The 13,379-nt window shown below is 37.2% G+C and overlaps 1 non-coding gene across 1 annotated transcript; it reads right to left on the minus strand.

Moving 5' to 3' along the window:
• Positions 1-1,554: 1,554 nt before the first annotated feature.
• Positions 1,555-1,661, minus strand: LOC114048223. Its single transcript, XR_003569707.1, has one exon. It is a non-coding gene; the product is annotated as a U6 spliceosomal RNA (small nuclear RNA).
• Positions 1,662-13,379: the final 11,718 nt, after the last annotated feature.

The following is a 13,379-nucleotide window of genomic DNA, read 5'->3' on the forward strand; positions in this document are numbered from 1 at the left end:
GTTATTTTGTTGTTTGTGTTTGCAGTAGCAGGCCAGCAGAACACTGGGCTTGGAATCGGGAAGACTTATTTTTACGAGTTCAAATTTGGCCTTAGATACTTACTAGCCGTGTGACTCTGGGCAAGTCACTTAACCCTGTTTGTCTTAGTTCTTCATTTGTAAAGTGAGCTGGAGATGGAAATGGTAAACCACTCCAGTATCTTTGCTAAGAAAACCTCAGATGGGGTCACAAAGAGTTGGACATGAATGAAATGATTAAACAACAAAATTTGCAGTATGGAGAAATTATCATCTATTAGTTTATTAATGCTAGAGAGTTTTGAGTATGTGATTTTATATATTTGCTCATGCATCTAGGTAGATACTAAAGATACTAGGCATCTGGTAGATAGTTAATTCTTGTAACATCAGTGATATGTTGCACAGTGTCTACCATTTCATTGCATAATCTTCATTGATCAGTAAGTCTAGGTTCCTTAAGGCTAACCTTTCTCTAATTCCTGATAGTAATGATCTGCTCATGACTTGGTATCATAAACCCAGTCATGTCTATAAACAAATCTGTATGACTCAGTCATTTGTTCAAAGCTTCTTTGTTGACCAACATATTATTGATTTAGTTCATGTGGATGACACTGATAGAATGCCTTTTGATTACACTACTGGACTCAACCATTTCATAGGCTCCATCTAGGGTAAACCACTTTTCGTTTCATTTGACAAATTCAATGGCATACAGTTTTGGTCCAAACTTACTATTGTTTTGTGAAGTGAGATCTCATTGTTCCAAAAACATTTCTATGAAAATTTAATCTTTTTATCATGTTGTCTGAGTATACCTATCAATTCTCTTTCTTCTTTTTGCCAAAGAAGTGTTGATCTCTTCATAATTGTCTTGGGAAGAGGGATGAACTCTGATTGTCATTAACATTGTACAGATTTTTGTTTGAAAACCTTCTAGATCCCCTGTAGTCGATACTACTGTGCCCAAAGTATATATTAAAATGAATAGCATTGCATAGGTGTTAATCTCTCTAAATTTGTTCTTCCCATTGAGGTTTAACTTCAGGATGCTAGTCAGTCTACTAATATGCTCAGACCCAATCTTCTCCTTTGCCTCATTTTGATATATCTTGCATGAGAAGACCAAGGTATTTTGAAGTATCACTTTTCTGACTATTTCATTTGGATCTCTGGACTCAGGCTTGCAGCCTTCAGTCTCTCTTTTTCGTTGGTACTCATTAAGGATCTTATGCTTATTGACTCCAGATGACATTTTGATGTCATCACAGAAAGATTTTATGAATTGAAGGAGTGGTTAAGTGTGTTTTTGTTTTAGTCATTCCTTATAGCAAAGAGATAAATACTTTGGAAGACTTGATCTTGATGTCATCCATATGCATCAACAAATTCGGAAGATGTTTTCATTCAATTCCTTCTAGAAGCCATACACAGTCCTCTTTAAGAGAGATGATAATCCATTTAAGATTAAGTAGAAGGCTTAAACTGTATCCCTTAAAAAATGCTAGGTCTTACCTTAATTATTCTTTTTTTTTAAATATGGAACGCTTCACGAATTTGTGTGTCATCCTTGTGCAAAGGTCACACTAATCTTCTCTGTACCGTTCCAATTTTAGTGTATGTGCTGTCGAAGCGAGCACATATTGATTATTCTTAATGCTATCATGTTGGTGGCATGTTTTAAATAGAAGCCAGATTTCCATGGGGACATCAAATATTTCAATGTTTTCCCTATGTGTGGGTCCATTTTATGTGTTTGCAAGCAGCAAATGTGGAATTGAGTAAAAAGCTTAGTGATAATCAATAAAGGCAATCTAAATGTTTTTATTTTTGGGGTAGCTTGTTCAATAATTGCCAAATTAATAACTTGCCTGTTATGTCCCTGGGACTTTTTGGCACATACCTCTTCTTTTCTGTTAATATATTATTTTCTTAGAAAGGTTTCTAGTTGTTCTTGAATAATATAAGCTGTGAATGTCTCATATAAAGTGTGTAAGCACATAACTGGCTTGCATTTACAGGGGTTACTGCTGTTCTTATCTTTTGGCAGTAGATATATGGTATAGACAGATGTCTTCTGTTAAAAAAAGGTGAGATTACGATTGAATCTGAAAGTGAAAATTGAAGTGATTTGCCAATGACTTATGGGCCACGGTACGAGTCAACAACTATAGCTCTCATCTGGCCTCAGTGCTCCCCAGTTTTGCAGAGAAGATGGTGTTTCATTTCCTTGATGTTGCTGTTCTCTAATTCATTATATTTTTTGCGGGCTTTGTAGGCTTTCTGTTTCTAATTCCATACAACTTACCTTTTCATTGAATTGGACCTTTTTTTTTTGTTTTTGTTTTGGGTGAGACAATCAGGGTTAAGTGACTTGCCCAGGGTCACACAGCTAGTAAGTGTCAAGTGTCTGAAGTCAGATTTGAACTCAGGTCCTCCTGACTCCAAGGCCAGAGCTCTATCCACTGCGCCATCTACCTGCCTCTGAATTGGACTTTTTGACGCCATATAGATGGCCAGAAATTTTCCCCATCCTTCATGGTGAATAATATCATTCCTCTGATTTCTTTGTTTCTCCAGCTTCTGAAACAAATTTTTGATTGATGTTCAGTGACTACATTTTTGTGCGTTGTGCTGTTTTCACTCTTTATGACAAAAGGCAGCCAAGTGGCACAGTAGATAGAGTGCTAGGCCTAGAGTAAAGAAGGTCTCAGCTCAAATCTAGCTTCAGACACTTCCTCACTGTATGACCCTGGGCAAGTCACTTGACCTCAACTTCTTCAATTATAAAGTAGGGCTAATAAGAGCATCTACTTGAGGTGCTTGAGGATTAAATGAAATAATATCTGTAAAAATGCTTGGCATAGTGCCCGGTACATAGTTGTTGCTTAATGAATGATTGTTTCCTTCCTTATATTTCTGACATTACAGTATTTGTTTTCTGGATTCTATTGTCCATATTTATTTTTATTTGCCTTTAAAATTGAGTGATGATGGAGTTCAGGTTGTCTACTGCATGTGTCAGCTAAATACTGATATAACATTCTGATGTTTTTCCACAGATCTTAAATAATTCTCAAGTCACTTCTGCCATAATGATGTTTCATAGCTTTCTGTAGGGATGTGCCTTCCCAACTCCACCTTTCTTCCTCCATTTTTTTTTCCTGTGACAATGGTCGCCACATATTTTGCTGTATGTAGAAATAGAAATGCTTTTTCATTTCTTGTCAAATATTGTGGGGGAATGTATTCATTCATGATAATTATAGAAAATGTCAATTTTAAAAATTGCTCTGTTTTGGCACAATTGGTGTACTTCATAGTATAAAACTTAGAAAAAACTCTTCAAAATTGCATTCTAAATATGCCTGTCTCCTTTTACCATTATTATTTTTGCCATCAATTTCAATGAAGATTTTCAACGAACTCAGGGATTTCAACTTTTACCCCTTCAGAATCTAGTACCTCATCAATTTAATCTATTTCATCCATGTGTTGGCTGAGTAATGTTTAACATCCAAACCCCCCCCCAAAGGTATGCTCAATACACTTTTAAATTTAATCTGCATTATTAATGTTTTCTCTGTCACTTTTTAAAGTCTAGACAATCAACAAAACAATAAATCAATCCCTGATTTGTAGTGTTTGCAGATTTCTGAGGTGTAAATTCTCACACTGAAAATTTTACAACTGGCTCTTGGGAGCTAGTTTAAGCTGGTACTAGGACACCTCTGAGTTTTCATCTAAGAAAAGCTTAAGAATTAGTTATTTTTTATGATTTTCCTTCACTGGCTAGCAATACATTGATGTGTGACTTGTAGATGAATGACAATCCAGATGTGACTTCCATTTTGTCTTTAAGTAGTTTGATGGTCTTGCCTATAACTGGTAAGATGTTTCTAATTTTGTTCTGATCTAATGATGGAACATAATGAAAGTATCCATCTTCAGTCCATTTCAGGTGCATGTACGCTTCGTCCACTTTAAAGGTGGGCTGTATCTTCATTGAAGCATTCCTAGCAGGTTGGATATTGTCATTTCTGATTTGTTTGCATGCATATTGCCTTCTTCTGATACCAGAACATGGAGGAATGCAGACAACTCCTCTATGCTCTGTAAGCTGATGGTCACAGTGGTTATGCTTGGGGGCAGTCTGCAACCTATGCTTCCCTCTCTGCTTGACTGCCATGAGATTTGTATGGTATTGACCAAGCAGTGGTACCACCAGAGCCCAATTTATCAGCATTCAAAAGTTCCTGCTTGTCCCTCACAGATACTATAATTGTATCAGAATACACGAAATCTCAGTTGGGCATATCACAGGCTAGGATTTTCTTCCTTTACTGTTCTACCTGTCTTACTGTGTGGATGGCTTATTAGACTTTGAGAGACTTCTTGTTGTGGTGTTTATCTCATTTTAAAAATTTAGTCCAGAAAGAAAAGGTCCCAGGACAGATTGCTATTATTCATGTATGCCTAATGTTCTGAAAACTTATGCAAGTAGCTACAATGACTGCTTTTCAAAATGGAATGCGACCATTAGGGAGTAAGCTTATTTTCTTCAGAATCACAGAAAATATCTTCAGGAAAATTTCAGTAGTGGAAAGGATGATAGAGATGAGTTATAGGAAGGAACTCATCACCTGTAGGGTCACTGAAAGTATATTCAATACAATTCCAGTACCATGTAGAACAAAGGGGGTGATAATAGTCCATATCCTGTTCCCTCCTCCACTGAGTTTCTCTATTTTGAAAGTTTTTTGTTCCATATACTTTGGAGAGCATTAATATTAAAATGTTAATATTAAAATGTTGTTTTGCTGGCTTGTTCTACCTTATTAGGTAGAACATCTATTAAAATGTTGTTTATAAGATTTTAAAAATTACCATTCTGTTTGGGTGATTGTGGATAATACTATTTAGGTCTGGGTTTCTAGTATGAGGATGTCATCTATTAGTTCAGGAAAGACATTCAACTTCTGAGGTGTAATTCTAACCATCAGGCTATGTCTTGCTAAGTAGTGCTACATTTTTACAGTCTTTGGCAATGTGATGCACAGTTTCTATCATTTCTTTGCATGTTCTTTATTGGTCACTAAATCCATGTTCTGTAAGGTAACCCTTCTGTAATTTCTGCTGGTGATGACCTGATCCTAATTTGCCAACAGAAAGTTCTCTGTTTCCACAAACAAATCTACATGACTTGGCCATTTTTTTAAATGCTTCTTTGTTGATATGCTATTGACTAAGTTCATATAGTTTTCATACTTTGAGAGCCTCTGGATTCCTGGGTGCTACAGATGTGGAATGTTGCATACATTTTCAGATAAAGGCACTGTAACATAAGTTTTTCTTAACTGTTTTACCTTGATATAAGAGATCTCTCCTGAAGTGGGAGTAAACTAAAATATAAATGATGTAAAAACAGAACATATTGATAAGACTGAAAATAAAAAAAATAAGTCCTCAATAGTTGAACTAAATTGAAATGAAAAGTGGTAAGAAAGAAGGACTACTTATTTAATGTAAGAAAGAAATTTAAATGATTCAGCATAACACATGTACACTGGTAAAATTTCTAGATAAAATTGTATAGTTGATTTCTGTTGTCCACCTTATATTTTTGGTTGATAATTATTTGTTTAAATAGTTCAGGACTGAGTAGTTTCAATCCTATGCCATGTATTTTTCTTATTTTATTATTGCTTTTCACTAATTCTAATTTTAATTCTGACTGTATTAAAAAAAAAAACAGGCTGATTCAGGTAGCGATTACCAAGGGATACCAAGACTCCAATGCCTAATTGTGTGGAAGTGACTCTGGGTTCATGAAGGTCCTACCATCAGAGTATTAAAATTTAAGGTAGAAAAGCCAGCTAATTATAGAGAGGAACAACATCACCAGTAGGCTCTCCATGTGTGATGAAGCTTTTTAGGCCATTACAACCCATGAATAAACCAAAGAAGAAAAACATAAAATGACCCCTGGTCCTGTGTGGTCCCCATCTACTTCTTCATTGATAGTGACTGAGTAGGGGAAAAGGTGACAAAGGACATTAAGAATCACAAAGTTCATAGATCATTTATAAATTTTTATTTGACTCATACTCTGAACTCAAGCTAATGCTCATGCTGTCTATGTGAGATCTTTGTCCAATGACCAGTGAATGAACTTGTTGCTGGAGTAGCTGAATCACATCAATCTTGGTATTCTTGATATAAATGAAAACAGAAGGAAGTGGGTAGGTTGTAGCTCATAGGTACTACTTGGGGTGGCAAAGAAAGGAGTTGGTGGAGTGGGTTTTATCATATACCCAGAAGCATCAAGAAACATTATTTCATGCAACATTTTGTCATCATGTTTTGCAATACTACTAATAAATATTTGCAGAAAGGCCACTGTGAAGATATTTGCAGCTTATATACCAACATATTGGGTACTTTGGATTAAGAGATTAAGAAATTCTATGAATAATTTGATAAGACCTTGAAAATTAAGTCTGCATAGATTCTGATATTTGGTGACTACAACACAAAGGTGAGAAAAGGAAGGAAAGAAATATAGGGGAAAACTTGGTTGAAGAAGATGGAGTGAGGGAGACCAAGGACTTGTAGATTAAACTGATACCTTGGATCTTTATATCATGAACACTTTCTTTGAGAAAAGAATTAGTAGGGTATGGACATGGTGAACACTAAATAACACCATAAAAACAAAATAGATTGTATTTTAACACAGAGAAAAAGTCTTGTCATCACTGTCAATGCTAATAATAATCATAATCGGTGTCAATAAAATATGTTAATAAGATAATCTAGTTTTCTGTATTCAGATAGTCTTGTACGCAAATTGTAGTTTACTGCTCTTCTAGAGACAAACCCTCCCAGGAGGAAGATGAAGCCTGTCTCATTTATGTTTTAAAAAAAAATTCCTTAATTTTTTCCTAGAAAATTGTAGAGTTCTTACTGGTTCGGGTACCTATATTTTACTGATTTAATAATTTAAACTTTGTTTCTTACATTAAAGAAGTAGTCATTCTTTTTGCACCACTTTTAAATTCAGTTGAATTCAGTTCACTGAGGATTTATTGAACATATGTTACCCTTCACATGTGTTAAGGGTATCTAGAAATCTAGAAATAAAAAAAAATCAGTCTTTGCCCTCAGGAAGCTTATCAACTTGTTGGGAGAGACTTAGCATAAGTAAACATACGAATTGTTTGGAATATTTCACACACACAGATGAAGAGCTGTAGGAGGCCTTAGAGGATCATTCAGTCCAACCCCTAGTAGTCTATATGAGAAAACAGGTTCAGAGAGATTAAATGAATTACCCAAGCAAATAGCAGAGTCAGAATTATAACCTACCCTCTCTGACTTCAAATCCAATGTTATTTCTACCATGCTATTCTCTTTTAAATCATTTACTATGAGAAAATTAGTCTTCTTACTTAATAAATTCTGCAGGCTGTAAGAAATTTCTCTGGATTAAGTTCATAGACCCTTAGAATGTGACAGTTGGAAGGGTTGAGTTGAGCTCATAGAGTTAAACTCCTTAATTTTGTGAATTTATTAGTAAAAAACAAAACTGTTTTGAGATGCCTTCTGTTCTTTATACCACAGTCATTCGCTGATAAGTATCCCCTCACCCCAATGCATTTCCTTCAACCAAGAAAAACAGTGAAGCAAAAGCAACCCCATGTGCTAGCACGTGCACACCCTGCTCCTGTGGACCTTCCTCTCCAAGGAGAAAATGTATGTTTTGTCATATGACTAGTCACTGATAGTAATACAAGTTCAGTTGGCTTTTGGTGTTGTTGTTCTCCTACATTATTGTAATTATTGTGTCTATTCTTATCCTGGTTCTTCTTTTCTCTGCATCCATTTGTAGATGTCTTTGAAACTTCTTATTTTACAGATGATGAAGTTAAGACCCAGATCGATGCACCAACTTCCTTGAGGTCACATAATTAGTCAGCAGCATAGTCAGGACTTGAACCCAGACCAATAATCTTTGTCTTTACAAAATCTCCATAGTAAACATATTAAACTTAAATACTTAGTTATCTGTCTTTTCTTATCAGCCCCCAGTCTTTAATGGTATCTCTCTGCTTTGCCAATGCCAATGGTATGTGATGTTTGAAACAATGACTCTGGGGGCCATACCATTCTGAACCATCAAAACTAGATGGAATGCTGTAGATTCTAGTAGTTACTATGCACAGATTTTATCCTCCTAACCAAATTGTAAATTCCTAGAGTGGAAGAGGCCGCTCTTACGTTTGTTTTTGTCCCTCATCCCATTTAGCACAATGCCTTGTAGGTAGCATTCAAAGATTTATTGAATGAGGAGTTTCTATTGTATTCTTTGAAAATTTGTTAATCATTTTTATTGATGAGGATGTGTGCTTAGCTAAAACAACCCTTAGTGAAACAGGATGGTAAATGGAAAGACTGCTGGACAGAACTGGGTTAAAACATTAGGTGACCATGGCCAAATCACTTAACCTCTCTGAGCTTGGGTTCTCCCACATGTAAAATGGGGAATAATAATGCCTCTAGTATTTACCTCATAGGATTCTTCTTTTTTCAGTCAATAAAATAAAGTTTTATTTTACACTACAAACATTTACAAATTACTCCCAAGTTGTTGTAACAAAGTAAAACAAGTAAGTAAAACTAATAATACAGTGATCCCATCTGAAGATGCATGTAACATTTCATACCTGTAGCAACCCTCACCACTCTACTAAAAATATTATCAAAAATCTATTTTCTTTCTTTCCCAACTCCCACTCCATTGAAAAAAGAAAAGAAAAACAAATTTCTTATAATAAATATTCATAGTCAGGAAAAGCAAATTCCCTCAATGGTTATATCATACATGTGTGTATGTGCACATGCACACACGTATCATATATATTCATACATATATGAATTTAGGATGGTGAATAAGACACATTATATACATGTACCCATATGTATATATGCATATGTATCTTATTCTGCACCTTAAATTCATCACTTCTCTGTCATGGGTAGAATGTTCCATTACCGGTCCTCTGGAATCATGAATAGTCCTTATATTGATCACAGTTCTTAAAGCTTTCAAAGTTTATGGTTTCTATAGAGTGCTGTCATTGTATAAATTGTTTTCTTGCTTCTGATCATTTCATTCTTCTTTAGTTTATACAAGTCCTCAAAACTGTTCGTTTTTATGAAATTGATGCTATAATATAAACTTGTTTTTTTATTCTGCTCACTTCACACTGCATCAGTTCATATAAGTCTTTTCATGTCTCTGAAACCATCTATTTCCTCATGTCTTATAGCACAGTAATATTCTATCACATTCATACTAGAGGTTAATCAGCCATAGAGTTCTAATTAGGATCAAATGAGATAATGCAGAAGTCATGAGTTATATTAATGTCACTTTATAGTCACAAAGCATTTCACATGCATATTTTTATTTGATCCTCATGGCAATTCTTGATTAGAAATATCTTAGGATAAGATAACTCACCAGTTTTGTCCCACATATTTACTTCACATTTTCAATAATTTGTTAAGAAGGTCCTTTTTGGAAATAACAATCTCTGTCTCTGATGAACTAGGGAAAAAAATTATGTCTGTGTACAGGCCAGGAGGACTGATGGAATTGGAATATCCTATGAGCTATCAAATCAATAAGACAGGATGCTTTAATAACAATTACTATAATCATACCTAATAATTAATGTTAATGTGCTTCAAAGTTTACAAAGTATTTTTCTAATGACAATTCTATGATGGAGCAAGTGCAAGAATAATTATCCGCATTATACAGATGAGGAAACTGAAGCCCAGAAAGGTTTGGTGACTAATCCATTATCACAATAGCTTATAAGTATGGGAGTTGAAATTCAAACCCAGGTCTTCTGGTTTTAGGGATACCATCTAGACTACATGAGTGTCTGTATATTGGATTTTGCTATTCTGTTTCTCTTCACAAAGAGAGTTCCTAGATCAGGTAATTTGGAGAGTTGAGTTCTTTCATTATTTTAGATTGGTGGTATTGCTTGCCATTCTGATTCTCTACCACAGAAGAGTCAAAACTTGTGTGGGTATAGACTTAAGCAAGCAACTCTCCCTGAAAGTATGTGGCCTTATGTGCCTTGACCTGGCTTTTTTCCCATTGTGCTTAGAGATCTGCTAAAACCTCCCCATTTGTTCCAATGAACTTTCCCTTCAGTTCTGTGAAACATGTGGTGTGCCGGTACAGATTTCGCCCCAGTCCTGAGCTCTCTTTCCCCATGGGAGGCATTCTTGAAGGCTAGCGTGATGCTAGTATATGACCTTAGCCATAATTATAATGACCAGATTCACCTTGTGCAATTAGCTGGATAATTACATGAATGTGAACCTCATCTGACACATCCTTTCCCCCAGATACTTCTGCAAGGGACATCCTTTTCAGCTGCAATGTGTTCTTCCTGGACCTAATTATGATGTCTCCTGGAGTCTGGCCATAGTAGAAGAATTCATGATGGTTTTTCAGCGAGGAGATCATGGAGAAATCCCAAATGGATTCAATGGAATCTCACTGGAAGCATCATGTTGCTCAGTTCCATTGTAATAGAATCATCAGCACAGTTATTGTGGACATATTTGTTGGGCAGTGAACTGATTTTCTAGGTTGAATGTAGCTGATCATGTAACACTCACTGGCCATGAAAAATATCAGATGAGAAACTGACTTGGGTATTACACTCATTTTATTCCTTTAAAAAGGGCTGCCTTTCTCTCTAAACCACTGAGGTCACTTTGGTGAACTAAATAGAGTAGAAAAAAAATCCACACACTAACTTCTCTAATAAAGAATCATAGATGGAGAGATGGAAGGGACCCCAGAGACCAACTGATCTAACCCTTGCATCTACAGAGGTAACGGACACTCAGGGAGATTAAGTGACTTGCCTGAAGTTAAACAAGGAGTAAGGGTCAGAGGTGGAATTTGAACACAGGTCCTCTAACTCCGGAGATAGTACTCTTTCACGCCATTGAAATGAAATATTTAGTGTTCTTTGTTATTTATTCCTTTTCTCTTTTGGTCACTTCCTTTCAAAGTTTCAGTTGGCTACTTACTTTTGAGTTTTCATTCGTATCTGAAAATGTTCTCAGAGGACACTTCACTTTCAGTTCAATGTGATTGAATATTGATATGTTCATTGATTTGTGCAGGACATTACCTCCTCAGGTAGGGTGAAGAGTACCTTTGATCGAATCTAAAAAAAGCCGCTCTCAAAAACCTAGAGGGCCACATGTGGCCTTGAGGCCCCGAGTTCCTCACCTCTGGGCTAGGCTTAAAGAATCACAGCATTTCAGAATTGGAAGAAATCTCAGAGCTAGACCTGTCAGAGATTTCCTCTCCATCATCGCCAGTGAACATTAATCCCAGTTTTGCTTCAACACCTTCACAGATAGGGACAGTCAAATGATGAAAGCTGTTTCATTTTGGGACATCTCTAATGGTGAGGAAGTTTTCCTTTTTGTTCAGGTGAAATTTGCTTCTCTGACATCTACCAGTTTGATCTTAGTTCTGCTCTTTGGCACCATGTAGAACAAGTATAATCTTCCTTTCCTATAGCAGTCCTTCAAATACCTGGGAACAACTGTTGTCTCCTCTATGGTGTCTCTATTCAGTCTAGATATCCTTTGACTGATCCTTATTTGGCATGGTTTTGAGTCTTTTTTTTTTTTCTTTGCTTTTTGGTGAGGCAATCGGGGTTAAGTGACTTGCCCGGAGTCACACAGCTAGTAAGTGTCAAGTGTCTGAGGTCGGGTTTGAGCTCAGGTCCTCCTGACTCCAAGGTGGGGGGGGGGCTCTATCCACTGTACCACCTAGCTGCCCCCATGGTTTTGAGTCTTATCCCCATCCCTGATGCTCTTCCCCAGCTTGTTGATGAAGTTGGTACAGAAAATTTTGATCTTGACCCCTGTCTACAGGAAGAGTCAGCTGAGGAAGAGCTTGAGCACAGCCGAGGGCAAAATATAGAATTTATATATGTGCTTTGAGCTCTGTCTCACCTCCAGCCCTTGGCAGAAAATCACTTTTTTTCTGTACATTGTATTTGTGAGTATTAATTGTTTAGAACTTCCAAAGACTTCATAAGAGTAGCTAATGAGTGATACACATTGAACTGATTCAAAATGGAAGAATTTGCTACCATTCACAGTTCCTTAATTATTCTTATTACATATTGCCAAGGGCGCAGGGGTGGAGAACCTGAGGCCTCAAGGCCACATGTGGCCCACTAGGTCCTCAAGTGTGGCCCTTTGGCTGAATCCAAACTTCACAGAACAAATCCACATGTGGCCTCAAGGATGTAGGATCCCCACCCCTGGAAGGGCATTGCTGCTGTTGATGGTAACCTGTGTTAGCATGCAGGGAAATACTTGCACCCTTCAGATGGGGACTTCTTTGAGGTCCTAAGTAGTTCCCTTTTATGCTTCCCCTGGAATTAGCCCACAGGAGGGCCAAATCCTAGCCAGAGGAGATGCATTGTCTTATGAGTCAGAAGAGTGCCTTTGAGGCTGACTGGGCCACCCCTGCTGGGGTAGAACTGTCTTCGGCCACCATCCCGAAAACTTCAGATGACAACCAGGAGGTGTGGGCACAACTTGCTAATGGGGTTTAAGCTGCCGCTCAGTTGCCTCTGGTCACTGGCTTCCTACCTTGCTCTTCTCTGTTTAGTTTTGGAACTTCGGTTGCAACTTTTGGCCTGTTACCTTGCTTTGAGTTTGTCTGGTCCAATTCCTGCACAAGCCAGACTTAAATTGTTGATGCTACTCCCTGATCCGCCTATTGAATAACACATTGGTTCTTTGCTTTTCACTGGCTCCTGTCCTCTCCTTCGTGTCTACCAGTTAGTCCCAATTCTACGGATGTCCTTGCTAGTCTAGCTCCCACTAGGAGAGTGGCTGTCTTAGCGTCAGCCGGGGCTGACTATGCTCCCCCTGTACTTTGTGTCTCTCCAAGCTGCTCAAACAGGGCGTAGAGGAGATTTCACTCTGGGGTGCAGCAGCCTGAGGGACCATATAATTAGGGCACGTTAGAGCTAGACACACCTAAGACATTCTCTAATGTAACCCCTTTCTTGTTTATAGATGAACTCAGAGGTGAAATAGCTTGTCCAAAATTACATAGGTACTAAGTAGAAGAGCCAGGATTGGCATCCAGGGCCTCCGACTCCCAAATCAATGCGCTTTCCATCATGCCACACTGTTTATTATTCATTGCCTCCTGTTCATTTAGGTAAGAACATTTTCTTAAGTTGGTATGTGATGAAAATCCATCTGTCAGCGAGGATCCTTAA

This window comes from Vombatus ursinus, unplaced genomic scaffold, assembly GCF_900497805.2.
Source record: "Vombatus ursinus unplaced genomic scaffold, bare-nosed wombat genome assembly UNPS02014791.1, whole genome shotgun sequence".
NCBI lineage: Eukaryota > Metazoa > Chordata > Mammalia > Diprotodontia > Vombatidae > Vombatus > Vombatus ursinus.